The sequence below is a fragment of the Anopheles gambiae genome, chromosome 3, assembly GCF_943734735.2.
Source record: "Anopheles gambiae chromosome 3, idAnoGambNW_F1_1, whole genome shotgun sequence".
NCBI classification, from domain to species: Eukaryota; Metazoa; Arthropoda; class Insecta; order Diptera; family Culicidae; genus Anopheles; species Anopheles gambiae.
The window spans coordinates 44,770,001-44,783,037 of record NC_064602.1 but is presented as its reverse complement, the minus strand read 5'-3'; the positions used below and the strand labels follow the sequence as shown (position 1 = coordinate 44,783,037).

General features: G+C 38.6%; 1 protein-coding gene across 4 annotated transcripts in view; it reads left to right on the top strand.

Moving 5' to 3' along the window:
• The first annotated feature begins 6,641 nt into the window (after positions 1-6,641).
• LOC1279329 (protein Atossa) overlaps positions 6,642-13,037 on the top strand; it is a 32,126-nt gene continuing 25,730 nt past the window's right edge. For all 4 annotated transcript variants that reach the window (XM_061653351.1, XM_061653353.1, XM_061653349.1 and 1 more), the window contains exon 1: positions 6,642-8,542. The gene's annotated coding sequence lies outside the window, so the exon portion shown is untranslated. The remainder of the gene's footprint in view (positions 8,543-13,037) is intronic.

The window sequence follows — 13,037 nt, the reverse complement described above, 5'->3', positions numbered from 1 at the left end:
ACATCGATCCTTGATATTGATAATGATAACCATGAATGGCTCTGTAACGTCAATATTTAATTAATTTTGGGAAATTTGAGGCAATTAAATTAAATTTAGGAAATTAGAGTTATAAATTCCTAGTCGCAGAAAGCCTGCATTAAATAATGTTCAGTATTAGCTAACCGCCGTGTCCAACCACGGGCTACTGAACTGAAATGCAAATCCATTAAAAAAAATTAATCCTAATTTAAAGGGGGCGATTTTATTGCGTCTTACGCGTCGCATTTTTGGTGATTTCTGTTTGAGCAACCTCATCACTAATCGGCTATAAAGCTCCCATAAAGCTAAACGAATTTGTTTCCTATTCAACCCGTCGCTTCGAGGATTAATTTAGTGTTTTCATTCTTAAAGTTATTTTATTTGAATAAATCATACTTTTAGACATCAATTCAGTTAAGTTTCTCTATTCCACAATCTCATAAACATTTTTTACGGAAAATACAATGCTTCTAAAAAAATCTTTTGGTTGCTAAATGATGACTAGTTCGAAAAGAGCCGCAGTCTACTGCCTGCGCAGAAATGGATATGTCGTTGTTGTTAACCCTGTTTCGTCCAACACAAACTGAGAGTGAACTTAAAGTAATGAGTCCATTTTTGTTTTAAAATTGTATTAATTTTTAATCATATTTTCAATATTTTCATATTTTGTCAATTATTTTTGCCTTTAAGGCTGCGGGGCTTTGTCCGAACTCGCTAGTGTAATTGCGATTTTCACTAGCACATTTGGCGGCAGCTGACCGAAGCATTTTGCCAAACAATTTGGAGCCGCTTCAGAAAGCATGTTATGTTTTTTACTTAAACTGGACTGAAAAAGCTTCCTAATTGATAGATAAATATGTTGTGCAAGTATTTCAGCCACTGTAATCGATCAGCTGATCTGCTTGACCCAATTTGACTCTACTTAATGGCCTTAGCCGAACTTATTGCTAAATGACATGATTTTACCATATAACTATCGTTTCGAGTGCTCCAATTTTAACTCACTTGACGAGGATGTGTTAGCATTTACGTCCTTTATGTTATATGCTTTTAATATGTGCTTTTCAATTCAACATCCCAAATCCGACCGTCCTTGGGCTGACAACATCCTTTGGTGGTTTAGACGTGAGAAAAGGGTTACATATCGACAATTTCAGAATTATCGCTGCCATAGAAATCGCTCACTCAAACTTAATTAATCGCGCACTCCGAAGTCTATCGCATATATAAGGAATATTAAGCTCGAATACCAAAGATTTGTGCAATCTCTTTGAACAACGCTTTTCAGACTGCTTTTCGACAAGAAAAAAAACTGTCAACACGTGCATTATTAATATGTTCCAGCAATTTACTAAATTACTTCAAACAACACTTTAATACGAAACTTAAACTTAATCTCTACCCTTACAATTCTACTTAGATGCAAGAGTTTAAACCAACGCCTTAAGTCCTATGTTGTGGTCCTTTTTGCCCTTTTGTTTTGATGTGTTTTGACATTTTGTGTATGACCATTTTTCCCTATAGCGAGACCATTTTACCTCACACAATACATTTTCTTGACTTTTGATGTTGATTTTTAATCTAATTTTTTACATCTACATTTATTGCATACATATTTAGTAAACGCAATAATACTTCTGATTGTTTTGCATGAATAAGATGTTGAAGCATCGATTGCCGTCAAAATATCAGTGCACTATGGGGCGGCCTCAAACAATCCGCGGTCATAAATCATGTTTGTACTATTTACGATATATTACATCGAATCTGGTTTAAAATGGGAAATTTACTTATAAAATATGATGTAAAGTGCTGCAAATCCAGATAATCCACCGCACTGTTTTAAAATATTTTGGTACACACTATATGTTAGAAAACGAAAACAACCAAAAATCGGGTGGAATTCTTTGCCATGCATTTATTATAGCAACGCACCAAAAAATTTGCCTTTTCCCCGCTAATAGGTTTAATATCCACGAATCTTGCCCTACCGCTCTTTGCTATCCCTTTTCTGATCAGTTCCATTCGTATCGGTTCGAAGTTTCTGGTTATCTTCGGATGCCTCCTGTTTATGTCAGGTCGTTGGGCACTTTCCTATAAGACCCAACACTATAGAAACCTTCGGATCAATTCACTTTGATATTCATACTTTAGAAGAATCTTATATCTTATATCTTAATTCTTTAATCTTTATGTTGGTGTCAAAGCCTTTTTAGTTTTATATTTGAGGACTACTGCATTGTTTTGAATAATAAAATGTTCAAAACATCTAAAACAAAACATAATCCACTAATGCTCCATATATTTTTAAAAAATTAATTTAAAAATTTAAACAATTAGTTATTTAAAGAAAAAGAAAATAATAATTTAGGAAACTAAGTTTAACGCAACGTTTTCAACTTCGCTTCGAAGGCGATTAGTTCATTCAATGTATCTTTGTCTATAACGCTTAACACTTTCGGGGATACAAAAAAGGGTTACAGTTTCTGGATATGTTGTTTCAAAATGTCGGGTAAGTATAAAATACTACGCTTTTTCAAAAAGTGAATTCGTCGCAATGCCAAGTACATGGCGTTCTGTTGTTTGTGCAGTAGTGTAGATGAACAACTTATGTAAGGCTCACCCTGAAGAGTCGCGCTCGAAACAAGTTTGAATGTATTTTTTCACATTTGAGGTTAAATGATAAGTCTGAAATTTTAACAACTTGTTAAACACAAATAAAATGAGGTTTGGGAGGAAATGGAAGATATACAAAATTATAAATTTTTTTAAATGTATTGCCAAAGTTTAATTTTTTTGTTTAAAGTGCGATTTTTTACAGTTTGTAATAAAAAGAGATACTAAAACAACAACTAAATATTTTTATTTTATATTTCATAAAAGGCATTAAACTTCCGTATGTCTAACGTCCGCCTACTACAATTATTCACAGCTAAAGCAATTGTGCGAAAATAGAGCAAACATCGAGGAAAAACTGTAGTTTGGAAAAGTTTCTCAACTTCGACCAGTCATAACTTATAAAGTTAAAACGATAGAGTTATAATATTACAGGTTTTTCTTAACTAGCGCAACAACTATTTACGCAACAACTTTGTAAAAGACGCTATAATTTCTTAATCCGAGATATTTGTTTTACTACCGACCGCCTTTGCTCCGCTTTAAAGTGGTTTACTCAATGAGGTACAGAGCAAAATCCTTAACAGTGCCATTTTACCCCGCTTTCCGTTAAATGCACAACCATTCCAAATCGGTACATGTTTGACAATGTCCTATTTGCAAGACATGCGGATTATATTTGTTTCATACATTAAGTAACAATGGTCAGTTTTTCCAGCCTTTTTCAGCGTTAGGTTTTATTTTCAACGCGGGCCGTATTGATTCGCAAACATCGTTGTTGAATACCACTGTGACGTTATCTTTGGCTAATGGGTGAACTTAAAATCTCGTTTTAATAAGAAAATACTATTTAAATTTATCAAATTTGTATAGCTTTCTACAGCGCCTGTACTGTACTTCCACTGTACTATATGGACAGTAGTTTAGTAGCGATTTACATAAAATCGGAGGAGATAGACAACATTGAATGTATGAATTGTACAAAATAGTATTTCACAACTTCATAAAAAATGTCTATACTTTAGGGCCATTATTACATGATTTATTACAAAAAAAAAAACAGATTCAGGGTCGTACCATAACTATAAAGACACTTCGAAAAATAGGTTTTATACTTACTAGGACATTTCTAAATCGACCAAAAATACAAATAACATATTTTATGAAGGTATTACAGATATACGTTTTTAACGATTTCAAAAATAAAATAGTTTTTATAACTTTTTTAGGTTTTATGAGTTTTATAAGGATAAACAAAAAATAATTTTTAAAGATATTTAAAAAAACATTTTTTTGTACTTATACAGCCGTACCGGTGAACTTGTTCATCGAAAAACATTCGTCGCTCATGAGTAGACAGGGTTGTATCACTACCCAACCCAAGTGACATTTGGTCGAAATTGTTTTCCCATATCTGCTCGATTAGTTCATTCAATTCATACAGTGGGAATTGACATTTTCGAGCACGAATAATCGGGAATTCGAGCAAATTCCCTTAAACTGGAGCCTTAAACTTCCCTTAAACTGCACCAGTTTAAGGGAATTTAGAAAAAGGCCTTTAAAATCAACTGTGATTCGGCTTTTTCGTTGTTTTCTTCTAGATTCGCTCGAAAATGATGTTTCCTATCGTTATAATTGATCAGGTAGCCATTTTATACTTAAATAATATTGATTTTTTATAAAATAACGTCACACAAAATTAGCTTTTGTTTTTCATCAAAAATCTAAGCTGTGTGTGTAAAATGAGCTCGACGGCATCGTCAATCGATAGAAGCAAGTCTAATTTACGAACTCACCAAATTTTAGCGCTTTCAACACACTTGATCAGACACAAATCCACAATTTCAAGCGTATCGAGTACTAATCGAGCAGATATGAGAAAACAATTTCGACCAAATGTCACTTGGGTAGGTTGTGCAGTACAAAACCTAGACGGTTTTCATTTTTTTTTTTATCTTGAGGGTTTTGAAATGAGTGAAAATGAGCATCACGGCGAACGTTCCCGCGAAAATTTGAAAATACAAATCAAAGTATGTAGAAAGATTTTCAAAAAATAATTTTCAATTGCCATGTGAGGCCAAAAATATACGGACCGGAATTTCGCGGCAGCGGAATTCCGCCTGCTGTCAAACCCATATACAGTCTGTTTCCGAGTTACGCGGTTTCTGCGTTCCCGACAAATCCGCGTAACTCGAATATCCGCGTAAGTCGAATTTCATGTTTTTTGACTAAAATACTATTTATTACTCGCAGTTTTTGATTTAAATTAATACTTTTATACACTTTATCATTTATTTGATATGATTCGTGCAGAAAATTCTAATATTTCTGGCTTTTAAGCGGTTTCAATTTGTTAGCAAAAATGCAATTTATACCGAACTTGAAGCAAATTGTACTGATTTGACATTTAATCTGTCAAATTTCGAAAACCGCGTATCTCCGAATCCGCGTAAGTCGAGAACCGTGTAACTCGGGAACAGACTGTACAAAGTTTCAACGGCAACTTTCCCGAACTGTCATATCCATACATTTTTCAGCAAGCGTAATTCCGCGGCCGCGAAATTCCGGTCCGTGTATTTTCGGCCTGAGCCTAATCAATTTACTGAATAACAGTTCAAAACTGATCCGATCAAACAAAAGCGCAACTTACTTACTTGACTGTTGCATTATTATACATATTTCAATCGCCTTCAAATCATTCGAGCCCAAGCGAAGTCATGAAAACGATTGAAAAGCTGGTGAAAAGTATGTTTAGGTCTGTCTTAGGGCTTGATACTTGTTCCGACGCAGCGTTTCGCAACGCATTGCGTGACGCAAGCTGGTATCTGTTCGCTGCGTTCCGCATGGATGTGTCAACACATTTTACAAAGAAAATCATAAACAAACAGCAATAATGCATATTATTTATAGGTTCAGAAGTAATTATAATGTCAAATAACAACTGTGAAATCCTTTCCAGTTGTGTCCAAAATAGTTCAAAGCATGGTTACGCTTTTTTATTGCATATTGGTACTGACCCACACACACCTGTTTTGCAGCAACTACGAAATTACTTTCTTTACATTCATTTTGTTTTGTTTATAATATTATTTAGTAGTCCAGTTACACGCAAAACTGCGATCGAAACAATTTAACATGAAAATATATCGATTTTCACTCGATATGGTTAAATCATTTTGACAGACGCATCACGATGTGAGTCGAAATAGAATTTTTTCTACTTTGACGCTGCGTCGTGCGTCGTTAACGCATGCGTCTGTCAATTCCCATACATTTTGGTAAAATCGCAACGCATTGCGTCGGAACAAGTACCGCTCTCTTAGCAACTGATGGGCTTGGCTAAATGTGATAGTTGTAGTTTGCCAAAATGGCATCGGCCTCAGCTGTAGTGACACGCGTCACCACTGTGAGTATGCGATTCGAAATTCAATGCAAATGACACGCGATTTCTACGTAGCTTTCGTTCTCCACTGACAGAAAATATCAAAGATTCGTTCTCTTGTGCTGCGTTAATCCGGTGCCATGGGCGTGGAATGAAGAAAAGAGCCCTGTATTTTTTTGCTCGAAATGTTGTCAGTCGAGTACTTCTCTAGTTGGTTGTCCCTTGGGCACTCGATTTGAACCTTCACAGTCACTCACAGATAGTAATTGTTAGGTTGAGAAAATGAAAAAGAAATACCATAGTTTTCTTCTCCCTCTTATCGCTTTCTGCCTTTTGCTGTCATGAATAACCATGATTGTTTCGAGCTCGCATCATTGGACAAAATTTTTCTCCCGAATAATTACAAAATCTTGTTATGTTCCCATTTGTCATCCTTTTCACTGTTTTATCGTTTTGTTCGACGAAAAGAAATATTAGCAAATATTAGACATTGTTGGTTCAGACTATAATTTGAAGAACGAAGCGATCTATACAGGTTTTTGTACAGATGCCATAATAGAGCAAAGGGGTCTAGGGGTGTTTATATGGCAAGTACTGTGCGTGCGCTGAGTGCTGGCATTGCTGCTGTAGGAGTGAAGCATACTAGCCGTTCAATTGTCTCTGTTACGCACATTGGAGAGATGGGTTTAGCACACTCGTCTTTGCACAATAGGTAGAAAAAAATGGTTTTGGAACATGGGAACGTGTCTGCTGTTGGCCATTCGGTTTTCGTTGTTCACCGTGGTGGATGCTGTGCTTGGACGTTCGAGCCTTTCGATCGAGACTACTTGTGCCGAAAGGGAGCCATCGTTTCTTCCTCCACTCTCGACCACTGTGTTCAAGTTTGGGAGAAAAAAGTTTTTGTTCGAACGATTGCTATTCTAGTTTTTTGCTCCTAAACGTGCAGTGTACGGCAAGTGTGTAGAAGAACACCTTCCATTCCAGTGTGCTACGTTTCCGTACTCGTTTGCTGGACGAAATAAAGGATCAGTAAACCTACCTAACTGGTATCGCTCGCTAGAGCAGCGTGCCTGTTCCACAGCAGAGACGGGATCTCGGGATTCGTCAGCAATTTACTTCCGTTCGCACAGGGGTCGAATCGAGCGTTCAGGCAGTGTCCCTAAATTCTTCGTCGCAATTGTTGGGCCGCTCAGATTGCTTGGCCAGGGCACGGGGAATCGTTGATGCGACAGGCTGAATCAATACATCGAACTCGTAACTCCCGTTTTAAAGTGTACATCTTGGCGAGGAATGAGCGACAGTGAGCAAACGCTTTAGTATTGTGGTGATAAATTAACACAACTGTGAGGAAGGTACTGGGACAGAAATAGCAGTAGCAATTATTCCACAGTCTTGGGCTAGAATCAGAAAGTGATCTGCCGGAGTTTAAATCGTGTTTCAGCAAGCATTTGCAAGCGGTGGCAAAAATCGCCCAAAAAGACCAAAAAGTGAAGTCAGATTTTTCTTTCACTGACCCTGATACTGCACATCACAGCCAACGGGACAAAGTGAGACAGCAAAAGCAGCCCAGCGTTGCGAGTGTGAGTGTGACAGAGGGAGCCAACAGTGAAACAAAGGCGCAACGCAGGAGTGAGCGAGACGGACTATCTAAAGGGGAGCTGTAAGTGCGGCATAAGTGTAAGCGAAAGAGCAACACGAACTCGCCTGGATGTGTGTTTGTGTGTGAAGGGTGTGTGTGTGGAAAAGTGAGCGAAGAAAATTCATACCAGCGCACGAGCTGCAGGATACAGACGCAACGTTATCGGAGCATACAGAAGCAGGGAGGGACTGTCAAAGTAACGCAATAGAAGTTTTCCATCGGATCCAAGCAGCTCGTGCTTATTTCATTGTTGACCACCGTCGGAAGAAGTGCTGCGCCGCGTTCTGTTCGGTTGTGCAGGCTGCTGCTACCTCTGGCCGTGTGGTCGCAATTGATTGCGTTTTGTGCGTACACCATAGTCGCGTGTGGCATTGTGTTAGTGCTCGGTCGCTCAATTAAGTTTATCGTGCTTTTGCTGCAAGTTTTTTTTTGTGAAATCAATCTTTGATTGATTTTTGGGACTTTATCTTTTCGCGAGCGTCGTGTGTGTGGACTTGTTGTGGATACCGTTTTTGGGATTTGGTGCCGAGGAAGAAAATCTGTGACAAACCCCACCATTGGCGCCTACTGCAACCGCGTGCCGAAGTAGTCGTATGCGAAATTTCCCAATACGGTGTTGTGCCAGTGTCGTTCGGGAAAGCAATATTTTGTTACGGACATTGCCAGGACCGTCCAGTCCTGTTATTGCTAGCTGTGTGAACGGTGTGGAAATTCGGTGAACGTCGGATAATACGTGGTAGCGATAGAAAGAAGAAGAAGAAAAAAACACAACGTGAGACAATATGCTGATTAAGCTGGTGAAAGAAGACTTTCCGTGTCTGAAAAACGGGTTTATATAACATTATCTTCGTGCTATCGAGTTTCTTCGAATCTACTTCAACAAGGTAAGGGTTTCACATTTGCAGAAGAGAAGGGTTTAAGTTACTCTTGCCCTTTCAACTATGCATTGCCACAACCTCAACTTTGTAGAATCGGAAAAGGTAGCATACTGACTGTTCACTCTTGTTAAAACTCCTTGCTTTTGTTAATATTTTAATGTGATGTTAATTTGTCTCGTTTTACTGCTGAACTTTGCTATGGTCAATTCTCTGTTTCATGCACACAACGATAGGCTAAATGTGAATTGTACGCACACATAGCAATAAGGGGGCTGTACGTTGTGTGTGCGTCTATACCTGTGTGAGTGAAATATTTGCTTTCTGTGTGTAGCAACGAGCCTTGGATAGGTGGATAGGTGGATAGCAGAGAGGGAGGAGAGCAGGAGGGTGCGAACGCAACGAAAAGCGGACTGTCAACAAAATCAGCTGTCAGCCGTCGGCACTCACGAGAAGGAAAAAATAAAAAAAAATAACATAAAGTACTGTCAAACTGACACTCACGGCGCTTTGCTCTCCTTGGTTGGTAGCGCAGAAGCAAAGAAGTGAAATAAATGTTTGATTTTTTATTCTTTAAAAATATTATAAAACCATTTTTCTATAATTCGTTCACACGTCTAAAGAGGCCGTTTTGATTGAAAAAGCTATAATTTGTGTGTACTTATTATGAATCGATTAAATTCCCAAGTAAATTCAACGATACAACATGTGTTTGTGTGGAAAATCGAACAAATGACGTATGGAAAGCTATTTTGCCAAGTGTTTCGTGCGTCATGTTGGAGGTAACTTTTGCAATGTCAAATCATCAACGGCTTAGGCACGCACAAATAAAGCTAGTCTGACGTACTTCTAGGGTTTTAAATCAATCCTAATCGGTCTGAAAAATCTATAAACGGTTTAAACATAGCTTAGAGATTTTAGGTCCTTTGTGATGAAGTACCTTTAACTCAGGGTCATTTTTGTGTGGTTATTGATGAGTTGTGCTTAGCATGGCCTCCCCGGTTCAGTTCCTGCCTTGTTGTTTCACGATACCTTTCTAGTTATTCTGTATGGGTGAGATATTCTCTGCTTTTCCAACCCCAATCACTCGGAACGCAACCATTCGGACTCCATCCTTTCATTGATTTGGACGCTTCAATGATTTAGTTGCGTATGGTGATGCACGAATGAACGACGGAGTACCGAATATTGCTAAGGTCAACGAACGCGTTTGTGTATTATATATATACTTGTGTGTGTGTGTCTGTTCTCCTTCATACATCAATTGAAATATTGCACAAATTCAGCGCGATATGCTGGCGAATATTGCATCGAAAACCACTGTAACAAAATTTACATTATTTCCAGTATTGTGTCAATTACTTCGTTACGACGAACACAATTAGAAAAGAATGACAGTGTGAAGAAAAATACGACACCGATTTAGAAATGCCATTATCCACAGACAACAAAGGACAGTTGAACTTTTACAACAATTATATTTATTCTTTTTCATGCTATTGTAGCACCTGATTTTACCACCAAATGAGTCATGATTAGGCTACCATACTTGATAGAATATTGTCTAGAGACAAACGGGAAGAATTTTGCGTGATTTGAATGCGGTGAATAGCTACGTATCCACTATGAAACTGGCAATGAAACGCTAATCATGACGAAACTAGTAAAAATATATCTCAAATTTTGTTCTGATTAAGCTATGGTTCATTTTTCAATCGGCAACGCCCTGGCCATTTTGAAGAAAGTACGTGTTTCACCTTTATTTTTAAACCCCCAGAAAATGTCGATCCAGTTGCAAACCCTCCACCAGTGTGGTAATGCTACCCCCACCTGTTAGTTGACCCTTGCGCACTTCGGCAGATATCTGTCTGTCTGCAGGGAAAGCAAGCTAACGATAAAAGGGTCTGAGATCGCTCGAGACGGGATGGGTAAAGAAAAAGTGAAACAAATGCAACCATGCAGGATGGAAAACGGGCGAGAATGCATTTGATGTTTCATCCAGGGTACAGACAAACAGCGACGTTGGTGCTGTGCCGTGTGTTATCTTTGTTTGCTTCTCTGTGTTCCCGCAGAGTGGTGTGGACCGTGAGCTGGAAGAGCATCGACTGCGAACGTGGTTCATTTTACTCGCTCCAAGCACACGGTCCGTCCTGCGTTATCGCGCACCAGCTAAACTCCCGTCAGTTGTCCTGCGTGTATTTGGAGTTTGGTATTTTGTTTCTTTCTACTTCCATGATTCCATTCCACAGTTACTTTACTAGTGCTGCAGTGAGCAAGCTTACCAAACTGTGGAAATATCTAAAAGTGTTAAGGAACGAGAGTGTAATGTGGATGATGACGGGGCTTATCGTTATTATTTCATGTTATTATAAGACTTGTGTCGTCAGCGTTATGTACACATGTAGAGTTTGTGTTAGTTTTCTACTTAATTGTGAAAATTTTAAAATTTTAATCTTGTAAAACATCATAACGCGTTTATTGAAAGGCAGGGGTTGTTTTTGAAAAATTAAACCATTTTTTGAACAGCAAAATCTCATTAGAAGGAGAAGTGGATCACAGTAGTAAAAATGACGTCTGGTATGGTTTACTTCGCGCTTGGCTTCTTTGTTCTGTTTTTTTTTTTGTGAATTTATCTTTTCCGGAAAACAAACGGAAGCAGTTTTGGATTTTTGTTCATTATACGTCACAGTACATTACTGTATATAATACGGAGGAATCGAGGCCAAGGATAATAAACATCGCTCCCTCAGACTGGCAATAGGAGTGATGGCGACCATGGGAGGGGGGGGGGGGGGGAGGTGCGATGCATCCGGCTGCACAAAATGCAAGTGGGAAAGTTTGTAGCTTCTTTGTTGTCGCGCACCCCGTCCTACGCGGTATGATTGAGTCGTCTTCTCTCAGGTGGGGCAAATCCGTGTCCTAGTCACTTTTTGTCAACATTCTAAGAACAAAGAAACAGGAAAAGCTATTTTTGTGAATTTGGCTTTTTTTTTGCAATGCTTTTTATTCGCTATTTCATTTATTATTGCAACAATTATTTTCAATTTTTTTCTATGTTTGATATATGTGTCTTTGTAATACATATGTATAGTGTGTTTTTTTTTTCGTAAATATTTAATCATAATTGATATGAATTAGATATGGCCAAGTAACATTAGCATTTACACGATACACTAGATTGTAATTATGCATTGCGATACTGTCACTTAAATACATTTCAACTTCTTAAGCGTAGCGCTCCGTCCTTTGTTGCCGTGAACGGGTTCCTGGCGGCAGCACCCATAGCAAAACAAGGATTTTTAGCGTCCCGTTCGGAAACAGGGATCGGACCGTTGAAAAGCAAGAGTCGCATCGGAAGAGGACATGCGCAAAATATCGAATCCCCCTATGCATGGGACGCAGGGAGGGGTGTGTAACACACAACTTACCCTGTCGCCCTGCGTTGTAGACTGATGCTAGTGTCGGAATTTCTTTGTCCAAACGATTAAGGTCTATCCTTTCGTGTGTGTGTGTGTGCGCGCGCTTACGTACGGCACATTTAAATGAGCACAATTCACACCACCTTTTCGTTGTTTCGTTGGTGGCATATACGGCACGGTGTAAGGGAAGGGAAAACTTACAGAGCTTATATTAAGGTCAAGCTACGAAGGAGTTGGTGGGGTTCATATCAGCGTGCACACCTCGATAAGAGCGCGTGTGCTGAGCTCCCAAAGAACTCTGTTGAGGTACACTTGATTACACCCCGTCATACCCGAATCTATGGTACCGTGTGTTGTGCCACGTAGATATGCACACCGGCTATATGGTAAAAGTGAGGAAGTTTACTTCTTTGCTGCACCCCAGCCCCAAGAAATGCGCGTAACTATATTTTCAACATAATGGAACAATTGTTCCAACATGCACAAACACCCAAAATGCGGAAGGGTTTGAAATGAAGCAAAGTAATAACCACATGTACCACACACACATACTCACACATACATACACACGGTGTTGATTTGTAAACAAGAAATGGTAAAATATGAGCCTCATGGGCTCTCATACATAAAAAAATGAAAAAGAGAAATCCGGTTTGCTTTCTTACGCAATAGCTCGTGTGTAGTGGTAGGTTTAGTTTCGGAAAAACAAATTATAACAGCAAAATGTGTAATAATGCTTAAATATCTGGGCGCTTGATGCTTTGGATGGACAATTTAGACCAAAAAATCGAAGTTTCAGCTTCTTGCGTGTTTCATAATGAAAGGCTCATAGCAAGATCAAACGTGAATTACATACTATCCTTCCTGAACAGATTCTATTAAACCACCTTTAAGTTATTGAACAATACAAATCAAATGGAGCCAGCTCATACCAAAAATCTTAGGCATTTTGGATTTAATTTAAATGACTGTGTCTGAAAAGTTTTGTAATAGTGATGGGAAAAATTAAGTTTTTGTCGGAATCGATTCCGGCTAGCTCCGCAGTTTTCTGGAATCGATTCCGGATAGTAGGTCCGGAATCAGTT